General features: G+C 37.6%; 1 long non-coding RNA gene across 1 annotated transcript in view; it reads left to right on the plus strand.

Annotated features, from left to right (window-relative positions):
* LOC119528988 overlaps positions 1-13,067 on the plus strand; it is a 48,087-nt gene that overhangs the window by 8,670 nt on the left and 26,350 nt on the right. The gene's annotated exons all lie outside the window — the stretch shown is intronic.

Consider the following 13,067-nt stretch of genomic DNA (forward strand, 5'->3'; position numbering starts at 1 on the left):
TTGCTTCTTGCCCAAAAGTCTATTTTATCTGCTATGATATAGCTACTCTCTTTTGTAAGCATTTGCATAGTACATCTTTTCCCAACCTTTACTTTAGGCCTTTCTGTGTCTTTATATTTAAGGCATGTTTCTTATAAGAAGTATAGAGTTGTGTTTATTTTATTTTTCAAATCTGATAATTTTGGAATCTTAGTTGGAGTATTTAGTCTGGCCAAATGTCATGTAATTACTTCAGTGTTTGTGTTTAAATCTAAAGTATTATTATTTGTTTTATAGTTTTCAAACCCATCCTAAGATCTTTTCTTCATCTTTTGCACTCTCTTTTATTTTTCTGTGTGTCTGCTGTTGATGAATTCTCAGTTTTTGTTTGTTTGAAACGTGTTTCTTGAATTTCCTCTTCGAAAAGGTATTTTCACTGTCTATAGATTTTTAGATTTAAGCATTTTGAAGATATTGTTCCTTCATCTTTTGGCTCCTAATATTTCTTTTGAAAAGTTAGCTGAAGTCTTATTGTTTATCTTTCAAAAGTAATCTTTTTGACTTTGGTTACTTAAAAAGTTTTGTCTTTGTCTTTGGTTTTCAGCAGTTTTACTCAGATGTATCTAGAAATGATTTTCTTTATATTTATCCTGCATGGGGTTTGTAGTGTCTTTTGAATCAGTGGATTCATGGTTTTCATTATTTTTGGAAAATTCTTAGCATCATCATTTCAAATACTGCTTCATTCCCATTCTCTTTTCTTTTTGGCCAATTACATGTCAAACATTTTAATCATATTCTTTAGGTCTCTAACACTTCTTGTTTTCCATTTGTTTCCTTTTTATAACTCATTCTGGATATTTTCTTTTGAATTATCTCATTGTTAATTCTATATTCAGCTGATTTATCAATGATTGTGGATTTCAGTTCCGGAATTACCATTAGATTTATAAAATAGTTTCAGTTCTCAAAATTTCCATCTTGTCTTTTTAAATTGAACACACCAGCCACAGTTTTTTTAAAAGTTTGTCTGATCTGGTGCTAATGTTTAATATAGGTTTTTCATTTTTTTTTATTTACAAATATACCTGCTCCCCAGAGGCAAGGATTAATTTAGTCTATATGGACTGTTGACCCCTCTTGAGATTGCAACATACTGCTAAATCTGTGTGTTTAGACTTTCAAGTATATGTCACATTTGAACATCTGATATGTTTATAAACCTCTGGAGTTCTAGCAACGTATTATGGAAAACACCTGCTATTACATAAAAACACTTCACTAGTTGTACTCACCGCCGGCTATTGCTGGCATTCTGTCACTAGAGAATTACACAACAATATCTGGTATGTTGCTAGCTTTCAAGATGGCCTGAATTTTTAAAACTTGGTCCATTAGTTGTATCTGATGGATGTAAATTGGCCTGCTAGTTCACTTTGTGTCAAGAGTTAAAACTGTGAACCTTAACTTTCTCCTATTGGTGGGTAATAACAGAAAATAAATGAAGGTTTCTTTTCATGCTCAAAAAAAAAAAAGTTTGTGTCTGATAAGTTCAATATCTGGATTTCCTGTGGGTCTGTTTCTACTGTCTGTTTTTTTCCCTGATTTTCAGACAATTCTTGTCTCTTTGGTTCCTGGCAATTTTAGATTGAATACTCTACATGGAATGTGAAAAATTACAACGAGAAGTTGAGGACCCAGGCAATGTTATCTTTCTCCTTTTGCTTCTGGAAGGCAGTTAGTTCAGGGGCTGATAACCTCAATCCTTGCAGATACTGGTAGGTTTCAAAGATTAGATTCAATCTTTGTGAGGACTGGTTTGTAATGATTGTCTCAGAAGAGTGAAGCATCTTCTTTCATGCATGGTGAAGTTCCTCTCAAGACTCAAGGGCAACTGAGGGGCAAATGCTCTTTTCTGAATCAGTCCCTTTGGCCTGAGGAACACCATGTACACAGAACCTCAGGTCTGATTTACCTTAAACAATCAGCTGTGGCAAGGGAAAGGGACAGACTGCCATGAAGAGTTTGCAACAATCAGGGCCTGTTCCAGGAAGTGGGTTTAATCCACTTCTCCAGTAACTGCAGGGCAGCTACATAATACTGAGCAGGTGGAAGCAATTCTGGGAGGGAACTACAATGTCCCCTACAAATGCTGACTGGTAATAACGTTAAACCAAGACTCAGTAAGTCTGTTCTGGGTCTGACTTCACCACTGCAGTCAATATATAGCCCTGGACAAGGCACATCCTGTCTCTAACTTAAAAGTCTCAGAAAAGTGAGGGAGTAGGATTAAATCAGTGACTTTTAGACCATGTTCCATACAGATGTGCCTCTATATTTACTGTGGACCAAATGGGACCCCATTTCACTTCAACAAAATAGCTGATCATTATTTGAGGTTCTGTGTAAGATTTCATTTGACTAAAGGATTACACTGCTAAAGAAATACCTGAACAATAGTGGACTAAATGATTTTAAACACCTTCAGTTTTACTGTTCTATTTATGGGAATTAATGATCCAAGAATATTATTCTGCTTATTTAGCTGAAGCTGTGGAACTGTAACCCATTACATCCTTTGAAATTTGCTAACTACTTGTTAAATCATTCTTTGAAAGTTATCACTGTTACGTATATATGTTAAAGTTCACAATAAAAAAATGCATTAAAAAGTAAGGACATTGGCCACAAATTTGCTTTTTTAGGGGAAAGACGTGATTGGAGACTTTGTAATGGAACAATGTAATATGTCCAGATTTGCCACAGATATGACATAAATAAAAGGAAAATTATGAGCAAAGAATTCTCTTTATGTCATACAATTATGAACTTTCAGGCTTAGCTGATTTGGGGGATGTAGTAGGCAGAATTCTAAGATAGCCCCTAAGATTTCTGGCCCCTGGTGTGTATATATTCCCCCTCAATTATTCTACCAAATATTAATCTAGGTACAGCAGTAAAGTGGCTTTGCAGATGGAATTACTTTTCCAAATCAGTTGACCTTAAAATGAGGAGGTTATCCAGGTGGGCCTCACCTAATCACACAAGCCCTTTCAATCTGGGTCTAGAGGTCAGAGTCTGAAGACGGTGGAGATTCAAAGCAGGAGAGAGGTTTGATATTTCTGGCTTGATGATGGAGGGACCCACAGGGCAAGGAACGTGGCAGCTCAGAGGAGCTGAGAGCAGCCCCTGGCTGACAGCCAGAAGGAAACAGAGACCTGTGTCTTGCAACCACAAGGAACTGAATTCCACCACAACCATGTGAGCTTGAAAGAGGCCCCAAACTCTAGATTAGAAATGTAGCCCCTGCTGACACCTTGATTTCAGCCTATGGAGACTCTGAGCAGAGAATCCAGCCATGCAGAGCCTGGACTTATAGAAACTGTTAATAAATTTGTGTTTTCTTAAACTGCTAAGTTTAAGCAATTTGTTATGTAGCCATAGAAAGTTAAGACAGGGTACCTTAGAAATTCTAGGCTAATCTCATTTTGTTCATAAAGAAAATCATGCCCAAAGAAGTACAAAGAATAAAGGGTTCCTGTCCTACTTCTAAAGGCCTCTGAAGACAGAGACCCAGTAATTTCCATCACCTTCTGTTCCAGTTTGCTAATGCTGCCAGAATGCAAAACACCAGAAATGGATTGGCTTTTATAAAGAGGGTTTATTTGGTTACAAAGTTACAGTCTCAAGGCCATAAAGTGTCCAAGGTAACACATCAGCAATTGAGAACCTTCACTGGAGGATGGCCAATGGCATCCGGAAAACCTCTGATAGCTGGGAAGGCACGTGGCTGGCATCTGCTTGCTCCCAGGTTGCATTTCAAATGGTGCTCTCCAAAATGTCTGCATCAGCTTCCAAAGGCCGTCTTCAAAATGTCTGCCTCAGCGACAGCTACTCTTTCATCTTCTGTGCATTCTTCATAGTGTCCCTCTTGGCTGTAGCAACTTGCTCCTTCTGTCTGAGCTTTTATAGGGCTCCAGTGAACTAACCAAGGCTCATGCTGAATGGGTGGGGCTGTACCTCCATGGAAATTATCCAATCAGAGTTATCACCCACAGTTGGGTGGGTCACATCTCCATGGAAACAACCTAATCCAAAGGTTCCAACTTAATCAACATTAATATGTCTGCCCCCACAAGATTGCATTAAACAATATGGCTTTTTCTAGGGGACATAATATATACAAACCGGCACACCTTCTCACTCCAGAGCTTTAACACCCAACTTCTAGGAAGTTTTTTCTTCGGGTTCACTTATATTCAGGGTCAGACAACCTCTGTTTGAATCATTTATGGTGCTTGTTAAAATGAAAATTCTTGAGCCCCACCTGGAGGGGTTCTGACTCAGTAGGTGATACTAAGGCACATTAAAGTTGCAGAAACACAATTACAGGCTTTCTGCTGCAGTGTGTGCCCTTTCCTTCTTGTTGGCTCCCTAGAGGAGAGTGGAAACATCTGTTCATCATTCTATGCATAATAGGCCACAGCATAATTTTGATTACCTCATTCCCACAGGACTCAAGTGAGATGGGTTTATCTTATCATCATTGGAAAGTGTCCAATTTAGGAACCTTCTATTCTTATCTCAGCACTTTACCTATTTTTCCTAGGGGGCCACCAACTCATCTTTTCCTTTGTTCTGCTTGCTCCAGCAAACCCATTATTACCAAAGAAGAAGGGTTATTAGAAAACCTATGTGACCTTCAGCAGTTAATACTCTCCTATTGACAATTTGGAGGTTATGTATAAAGATTTTGATTGTTTTTTGAATGCTGGTAATAACAAGGGAGTTACGTTTTAGACCACAGTCTAGGTTTTGGACTTAGTCTCTTTCTTGGATGTTGGGGTCACAAAAACACATACTTTCTGAAAAATAAGGGATAACCACCATTTTCTCCTGTCAAAGTTAGGGAGATGTTGCTCAGTTCCCAGTTTGAATGAGGAAAGTCTGTTCTCCTTTCTTTATTTGGTTCTCTGGTCATCTAGATGGAATTGCTGTTAATATTTATATTCCCAATAGATTGCCAAGGTGCTTGCTGTCTGTTTGGGCACATGGTCATGCACTGTTCATTGGTCCATTCTACATTTGATACAACATAGGAATCTTGGAGATCTAAGTACCATAATATGCTTTGGGTCCACTGGCAGCCTTCCTGTGTGCAGGAAAATTATTCTACTATGTACTATTCTCTCATGAAGTCGTACATGTTTAAAATGGAAAAGTCCTTACAAAACACATTTTAATATTGAATGGTAAGGTGGAAGACAAATTTGGGGAAACTTTAAAAAATATCTAATCTGGAAGCCAGCATTATGGATGTATCTTAGTTTATTTCAGTTTATTATGACATTTAAAAGTGGATATTCTGGACTGGCTAAAAAGTTATCAGTTCTCCTTTTTAACCCTTGGCATGGCTTTCCCAGAGTCTGTTCTCATGTGTGGCCTTTAGCGATTAGGGCTCTAAGAAGAATTGGATGGATGCAAGTGTTTGAAATTTGATAGGTGATGTTTTGCAGCCCCGGAAAATAAAAAAATATACTCCAGGTTCTTGTTTGCTCAGTGATGTGAATTTACTGGAGCCTGAACCTCTGCCAACTCACATCTGTTATCCCACAGGCAATTGAAAGAGCTTTCACCAGGGGAGACTGGCTAGCTTAGGTGGGATCCTGTCCATTGAGTATAACAAAGGGGAGAGGGCAGTCTACTCCTGAAAAGGTACTACTGTAGCACCAGTGTTGCAAGAGCTAAGAGTTTGCAAGAGAACTCACTGATGCAGTTTAATTGAGATACATATTAATTTTACCTCTTGCAAGAAGTTCAAGTGTTTGAAAACATCCTGTGTGCCAGTCAAAAGACATCTGTGGGCAGGCTTTGGATTTTTAGGTTGCCTGTGTTCAATCCAGATACCCTAGTTTCTTCATGAAGTTAAAGCTTAAGATAGTAGCCAGAAAAAAATGTCCTGGTGTGGGAGTCGTTTAATGATTACTTAGAGAGTATGTACCTAATCTCCTGAGTTCATCTATTTTTATTAACTCTATGGAATAGTCTTCAGCTGATTTGAACTAGAATGTGGTTATCAATCCACTATTCTCCCACACTCCCAAAACTGTAGATCTTTTAGTTTTTTGATCATTCCTATTCAAATGTATGCTACTGTGGTAGATGCTGTGTGTACCACCCAGTTCCCCCCTCCAGGATGGAGGCCCCCATCCCACCCCTGCAGGAGTGTTGGCTGGTCACCACTCACGGCTGCAGCTCTCTTTGGAAGTTGTGGGCTGAAGGGAAGATTTTTTACCAAAAAGTTATGCCTTCTCCTGGAGGACAGTCTGCATTCAGTGAGTGTTCAGTGCAGGGGTACAAAAGTCTGGCTCACTTCCCTCTTATTAAGCATGACCCTGAAGGTGTATCTCAGGTCCAGAGCTCCTCACAGGACTGGCTGAGCCTCCTTTTGGAAAGGTTGGTAGGTCATCATTGGTGGAAGGAGATGCTGGAACAGAACTGTGCTTCTTGATAGATAAAGGCCAGTAGCACTGCCTTAACCATCAGAAACAAGACGGGTACTATTATTGTAATGGGTAGCAAGGTTGGGATGGTATCTGGGGTGGCCTAAACTTCAGAGAGCTATGCAGGGGATTAGGGGCACACAGTGTTACTAGGGTTAAGGTAGATGGCAGCCAACAGAGTATTGTTTAATTTATACAATCAAACGAAGTTAACAATGAATGATCAGGAGGCTGAAGCCAGACAACCCAATAAAATATTCACGGTCCTTGCCAAATTTTTGGACTCAGCTACTGCTACTGCTCAGGCACAAAACCCATTGACTGTAAAAGAAGGTGTGCAAACATTAAGGATTTTTCCCAGTTCTTTCCCAAGGGACCATGACCGTTTACTCAGATAATCTGACATGGGGAAATGGGAATACCTCAACATTTTGAAGACTCTTGGACACAGAGTCCAAGCTGACATTGATATCTGGGAACTGAAAGCATTGTCATGCTTCCCAGTTAATATGGTGGTATTTGAGATCCAGATAATAAATGGGGTCCTGCTGCGTCTAGTTCACAGTGGTCATTTCCCCATGTGCCAAGTATTGTATTAGAATGGTTACCCTTTTAGGTAATTCATGAATCAAAAACAAGGAAAACTAAGAAATATTTCAAATTGAATGATAATGAAAATACAACATATCAAAATTTCATGACACAACTAAAACAATGCTTAGAGGGAACTTTATAGCTTTAAATGTTTATAATAGAAAAGAAGAAAGGTCTTATTGGAATGGATATAATTGGGAGTTGGTGGCATTCACACCTTGGCTTCTTGGTTTATGGGTCAAGAGCTGTCATAGTGGGGGAAGTCAAATGGAAACCTCTGAAACTGTCCTTCATCCTGGCCAAGATAGTCAATAAAAACGCGAAATTACAATCTGAGTTTATGACAGAGATTAGTGACCATCCCCTCCCAAGACAGGAGTGGGGGTCCCCATTATATCCCCATTTAATTCACCATTTTGTAGCATTTTGATGCTACCAAAATCAGACGGTGTTTTACAGATGATGGTAGATCACCATAAATACACCACAAATACAATCAAGTAGGAGGTAGCCTCAGTTGTGATCACTATGGCAGATAAGGTATTTTTGCTAGAGCAGATTAACACAGCCTCAAATAAATGATATGCAGCCATGATATGGTGAATGTGTTATTTTCATTTTTATCAAAAAGGAGGATAAGAATGCTAACTTTCATTCTGTCATAATATAGTCCGAAGAGATTTCATATTGATTAATTGTATTGATGACATACTTTAATTAGACTGAATGAGAAATAAATGGCAAACACATAGTGAGATAAATGTTTTCCACAGATGGAGATAAACCCTATGAGGATTCAAGGGCCTGCTACATCAGTGAAATTTTTAGGTATCAAGTGGTCTGGGATATACTGGGACATTCCCTTAAAGGAAAAAACAAATTATGGCATCTTTCATCTTCTACCACTAAGAGGGAAGCATAATTTTTGAGGAACTATTTTAAGCTCTGGAGTCATCATATTCCACATTTGGGAGTATTGTCATTGTTGGTTGACAAGGAAGAATTCCAGCTCTGAGTGGGGCCCAGAACGTGACAGAGATCTGTAACTGGTCCAGGCTGTGGTGCAAAGTACCCTTGCCGCTTGGCCATAAGAACTGACAGACCCTATGGTACTATGGTTTTGCTGAATGTGATAGAAAGATGTGGCTATTGATTGTCACTGACTGAGATAATTACAGTTTTTATTTCAAGTCTGCTTTACCAGCTCCCTTCTTCTGTTTATTTTGGAGGATTCCACTCTGACCTCAAGTTGTCCTGGTGTGAAAGTCAATTAAGGAGCCCCTTATCGAAGATAAGAAAAACTCATTTCTTAGATTCCTAGGGCTGATGCAAGAAAGTATTGCAAATTGGGAGACTTAAAGCAACAGAAATTTGTTCTCTCACAGCTCTGGAAGTCTGAAATCAAAGTGTCAGCAGGGCCATGCTCTCTCGAAGTCTCTTGGGAAGAATCCATTCCATGACTCTGTCCTGGCTTCTGGTGGTTTGCATCTGCAGCACCTCACTCACTGCCTCTGTCTTCAAATGGCCTGTCCCCATCTTATTAGGACACCAGTATTATTGTACCAGGGGCCCACTCTACTCCAGTAGGACCTCATTGTAACTAATTGCATCTGCGATAACCCTATTTCCAAATAAGGTCACTTTCTGAGGTACTGGGGCTTAGGACTTCACCATATATTTGAGGGGCACACAACTGAACCCATAGAAGCCCATGACTTTGAGTAGTCAGAGTTTCCCACCCTCTCTATCCACAGTGATTGGTCCCAGGAGTGGTATGTGATCCAAGTTGAGACAAACATAATCTTTCCAACAGATTTGCTATATAAATCTGGGAGGCAGCTGATCTCTTCAGGTTTTGAGCTGTAAAAAATGGAGGCTTGAGGTTACCAATGGCTATTTTTCATCCCAAGGAGTGAAACTGCATGCAGCAGGAGAGAAGGAAGCCAGAAAAGAAGAGGAAAGAAAAGAAGAGAGAAGAGAAACAGAAAAGTAGAACCAAAAGGAAGAATGAGAAGGCAGATGAAGAGGAGGGAGGTGGAGGGAGACTTTGAGCATTTCATGTCTGTTCTTGGCCTTTCCAATAACGTGAGTCAATAAATGCTCCTTTTGTCTTAAGCCGGATTGAGTTGTAACATGTAATCATCGATGCTCATTGACAGCCTGCACAGATGAATTCATTCTCATAGTGTTAAAATAGGGACATAGTCTTCTCTATGATGTATGTGTCATGGAGACATTACACCATTTTTGAAAGAGGCGGACTCATGTCCCCTTCTCTTCTCCCCACCCTGTTACAGAGAAGAGAAAATTAAGCATTCTCTTTATGTAGATTGCATATTTTACTATCACAGACTATGGGAAATCTCAGTAGACAAGTGGCTCTATTCTCTATTGGCAAAAATTATGATTTACAACTATCTAACTAATGATAATTATTTTAATATTACTCTGTATTTAAAAATTTATAGCTTAAAAATTGAGTAAATCAACATAATTACCTATTTTACAGGGTTTACTAGAAAGATTCATTTCTTAAAGTTAGATGCATTCTGAGTAATTTACAGAGATTTCTTACCTTTTTTGCAAGAATGAACTGTTGATAATACTTAAAAATTTTTTTTCTAGCAAAAATTATTGTGTCTGATCTGTATGGCAATAACCAGTTTGCAGTTACTATGGGAAAAAAAGGATTCTATTCATGACAGTAACAAAAAAGAGAAAATGTCTATGAATAACACTAAATTGAAATGTGGGTCTCTGGAGAAAATTACAAAGCTCCACGAAGAGAGAAAAAAGAACTTGAATAATGTAGACACATAAAATGTTCCTGAAGAGAATCATGATTAATTTGAAAATACCAATTCTTTCTAAATTTAATGTAATTACAATAAACATTCCAACAGAATTTTTTCTTTTGGAAATTCCAAAATCTTTTTTAACATTCACTTGGAAGAATAAACACATGAGATTCACTAAGAAAATGCTGAAAAAGAAATATTAGGTTGAAACAACCTTGCTGCACTCTTTTAAAAATATTTATATCATTTATTATAAAGCTATAGAAATTGTGTCAGCACTGGTAGATAAGTTGGGGTATAGATAATTCAGGGGAATAATTTAATATAAATAAGATTTAATACCTGATTAAAAGAGGTAACACAAATAAGTAAAAAAGGGTAGAATTATTTAATATTACTTTTAGAATGATTAGAAAATCATCAGTTTTGAACTCTTTCTTTTATTAATGTCTGTATAATTTCTGCCAGATGAAAACATGAAATTGTTAAAAACAACAGCAACAACAAAAACATAAAAATGATAGAGGGAAATTTAGGTGGATATTCATTGGCTCCAGAGAGAGGGAAGGATTTTATTTTTAGCCTAAAGACAATAAAAGAGAAAACTAATAGATTTGACTTCTTGCCTCAAAATAAGTTTTTTAAAAACTTTTCTCTACTTAAAGAAAATACAAAGTAAAAAACATGTAATACATTGGGAAAGTATTTGTAACAGACATCTAAAGTAATATTACCTATAGTATATAAAGAAATCATGCAAGTCAATGAAAAATATATTAGGATCCAAATTCAGTAAAAGAGGAAACGATGTGAACATCCAGAGAATGTCCTAATAAACATTAAAAAAGGTTTACTCCCAAGAACAATTAAATGAATATAAAATAAAACAATAAGATACTCATTAATCTAAATAGTTATAAAAACGCAGAAATGTCTAATGCTTGAGCACTCTTGTTTGGAGTTTAAATTCTAATTACATGTTTATATTGCATTTTTGGACTTTTTTTTATTAGAGAAGTTTAGAGGAAAATCAAGGAGAAAATGCAGAGTTCCCATATAACCCCCATTTACTAACACCTTGCAGTATGTTATATTTGTTATAATTAATGAAATAATATTATAACTATACTATTAACTGTAGTCCATGGTTTATATTAGTTTGTGTTGTATAGTCCTATTTTTAAAAAATTATTCCAGTAACATATACATACAACTTAAAAGTTCCTCTTTTAACCACATTCAAATATGTAATTCATTGATATTAATTACTTTCACAATGTTGTGCTATCATCACCACCATCCATTACCAAAACTTTACAATCAACCCAAGTAGAAACTGTCCAATTTAAGCATTAACACCCTGTTCTGGTTTGCTAAAGCTGCCTTTATGCAAAATATCAGAAAAGGATTGGCTCTTATAAAGGGATTTATTAGGTTACAAAGTTACAGTTCTAAGGCCATAAACGTGTTCAAACTAAGGCATCAACAAAAAGATACCTTCACTGAGGAGCTGCTGATGCCGTCCGGAGCACCTCTGTCAGCTTGGAAGGCACGTGACTGGTATCTGCTGATCCTTTGCTCCTGGGTTGTGTTTCAAAATGGCTTTCTCTAAAATGTCTCTGGGCTTCTGTCTTCACTACTCTTTGTCAGCTCCTGTGTGTCCTTGCTTCTTTCTCCCAGGGCATTTCTCTCTAAGCATCTGGGGAACCTCTCTTACCTTCTCCAGAGCAAACTCTGGGCTTCACCTCTTAGCTTAGCATCTCCAAACGTCCTTCTGTCTGCATCTCCAAGCATCTCCAAGCATCAGCATCTGTGTTGGCTCTTGAGCTCTCTTAAGTACTCCAGTGAACTAATCAAGACCCACCCTGAATGGGTGGGTTCCACACTTTCATGAAAATAATTCAATCAGAGTTCTCACCCACAGTTGAGTGGGTCATATCTCCATGGAAACATTCAATCAAACATTTCAACCCAACAAGATTGGGTCAAAAGCTCATGGCTCTTCTGGGGTACATAAGAGCTCCAAACTGGCACACTCCCCATTCTTCACATGTTTTCCAATACTTGAAATATTCCATGTTTTAAAATTAGTGCCGTTCTAGTGCGTGTGCAATGGTAACTCATTGTGGTTTTGATTTGCTTTTCCCTAATAGCCAATGATATTGTACATCTTTTAATGTGCCTTTTGGCTATTTGTGTATCTTCATAACAGAAATGCCTATTCAAATCTTTTGCCCATTTTTAAAATGGATTGTTTGTCTTTTTGTTATTGAGTTGTAGGTTTGGTTTTTTTAGGATATTCTGAGTATTAAATCCTTATTTGATACGTAGTTCCCAAATCTTTTGTGTAGGTGGCCCTTTTACTTTCATGATAAACTCCTTTGATGCACAGAAATTTTTGATTGTGATGAGGTCCCATTTATCTATTTATTCTTTTATTGCTCATGCTTTGGGTGTAAAGTCAAAGAAACCATTGCCTAACACAAGGACCTGTAGATGCTTCCCTATGTTTTCTTCAGGAGTTTTATAGTTCTAATTCTATTATTTAGTTCTTTGATCCATTTTGAGTTGATTTTAGCATATATTGTGACATAGGGGTCCACCTTCATTCTTTTGCATATGGACATCAAATTTTCCCAGCACCATTTGTTGAAGAGACCATTCATTCTCAGTTTAGCAGACTTGGCAACCTTCATAAAAATCAGTCATACCTGTGAGGATTGATTTCTGAACTCTCAATTCAATTCTAGTGGTCTATATGTCTGCCCTTGTGCCAGTCCCAGGCTGTTTTGATTACTGTGGCTTTGTAATACATTTAATGGTCAGGAATTGTGAGTCCTCCAAATTCATTCTTATTTTGTTTCAAGGTGGTGTTGGCTGTTTGGGTTCCCTGCCCCTTCCATATAAACTTGATGATTGGCTTTTCCATTTCTGCAAAGAAGGCTGTTGGACTTTTGAATGGGATTGCATTGAATCTGCAAATCATTTTGGGTAGAATTGACATTTAATAACATTTAGGCTTCCAATCCCTGAATACAGAATGTTCCTCCATTTATTTATGTCTTCTTTGATTTCTTTTAGCAGTGGTCCTATAGTATTCTGAGTACAAGTCCTTTACATCCATGGTTAGGTTTATTCCTAGATATTTGATTCCTTTAGTTGCTTTTCTTCATTTCTTCTTCCAATTGTTTGA

Source organism: Choloepus didactylus, chromosome 3, assembly GCF_015220235.1.
Source record: "Choloepus didactylus isolate mChoDid1 chromosome 3, mChoDid1.pri, whole genome shotgun sequence".
Taxonomy (NCBI): Eukaryota; Metazoa; Chordata; class Mammalia; order Pilosa; family Megalonychidae; genus Choloepus; species Choloepus didactylus.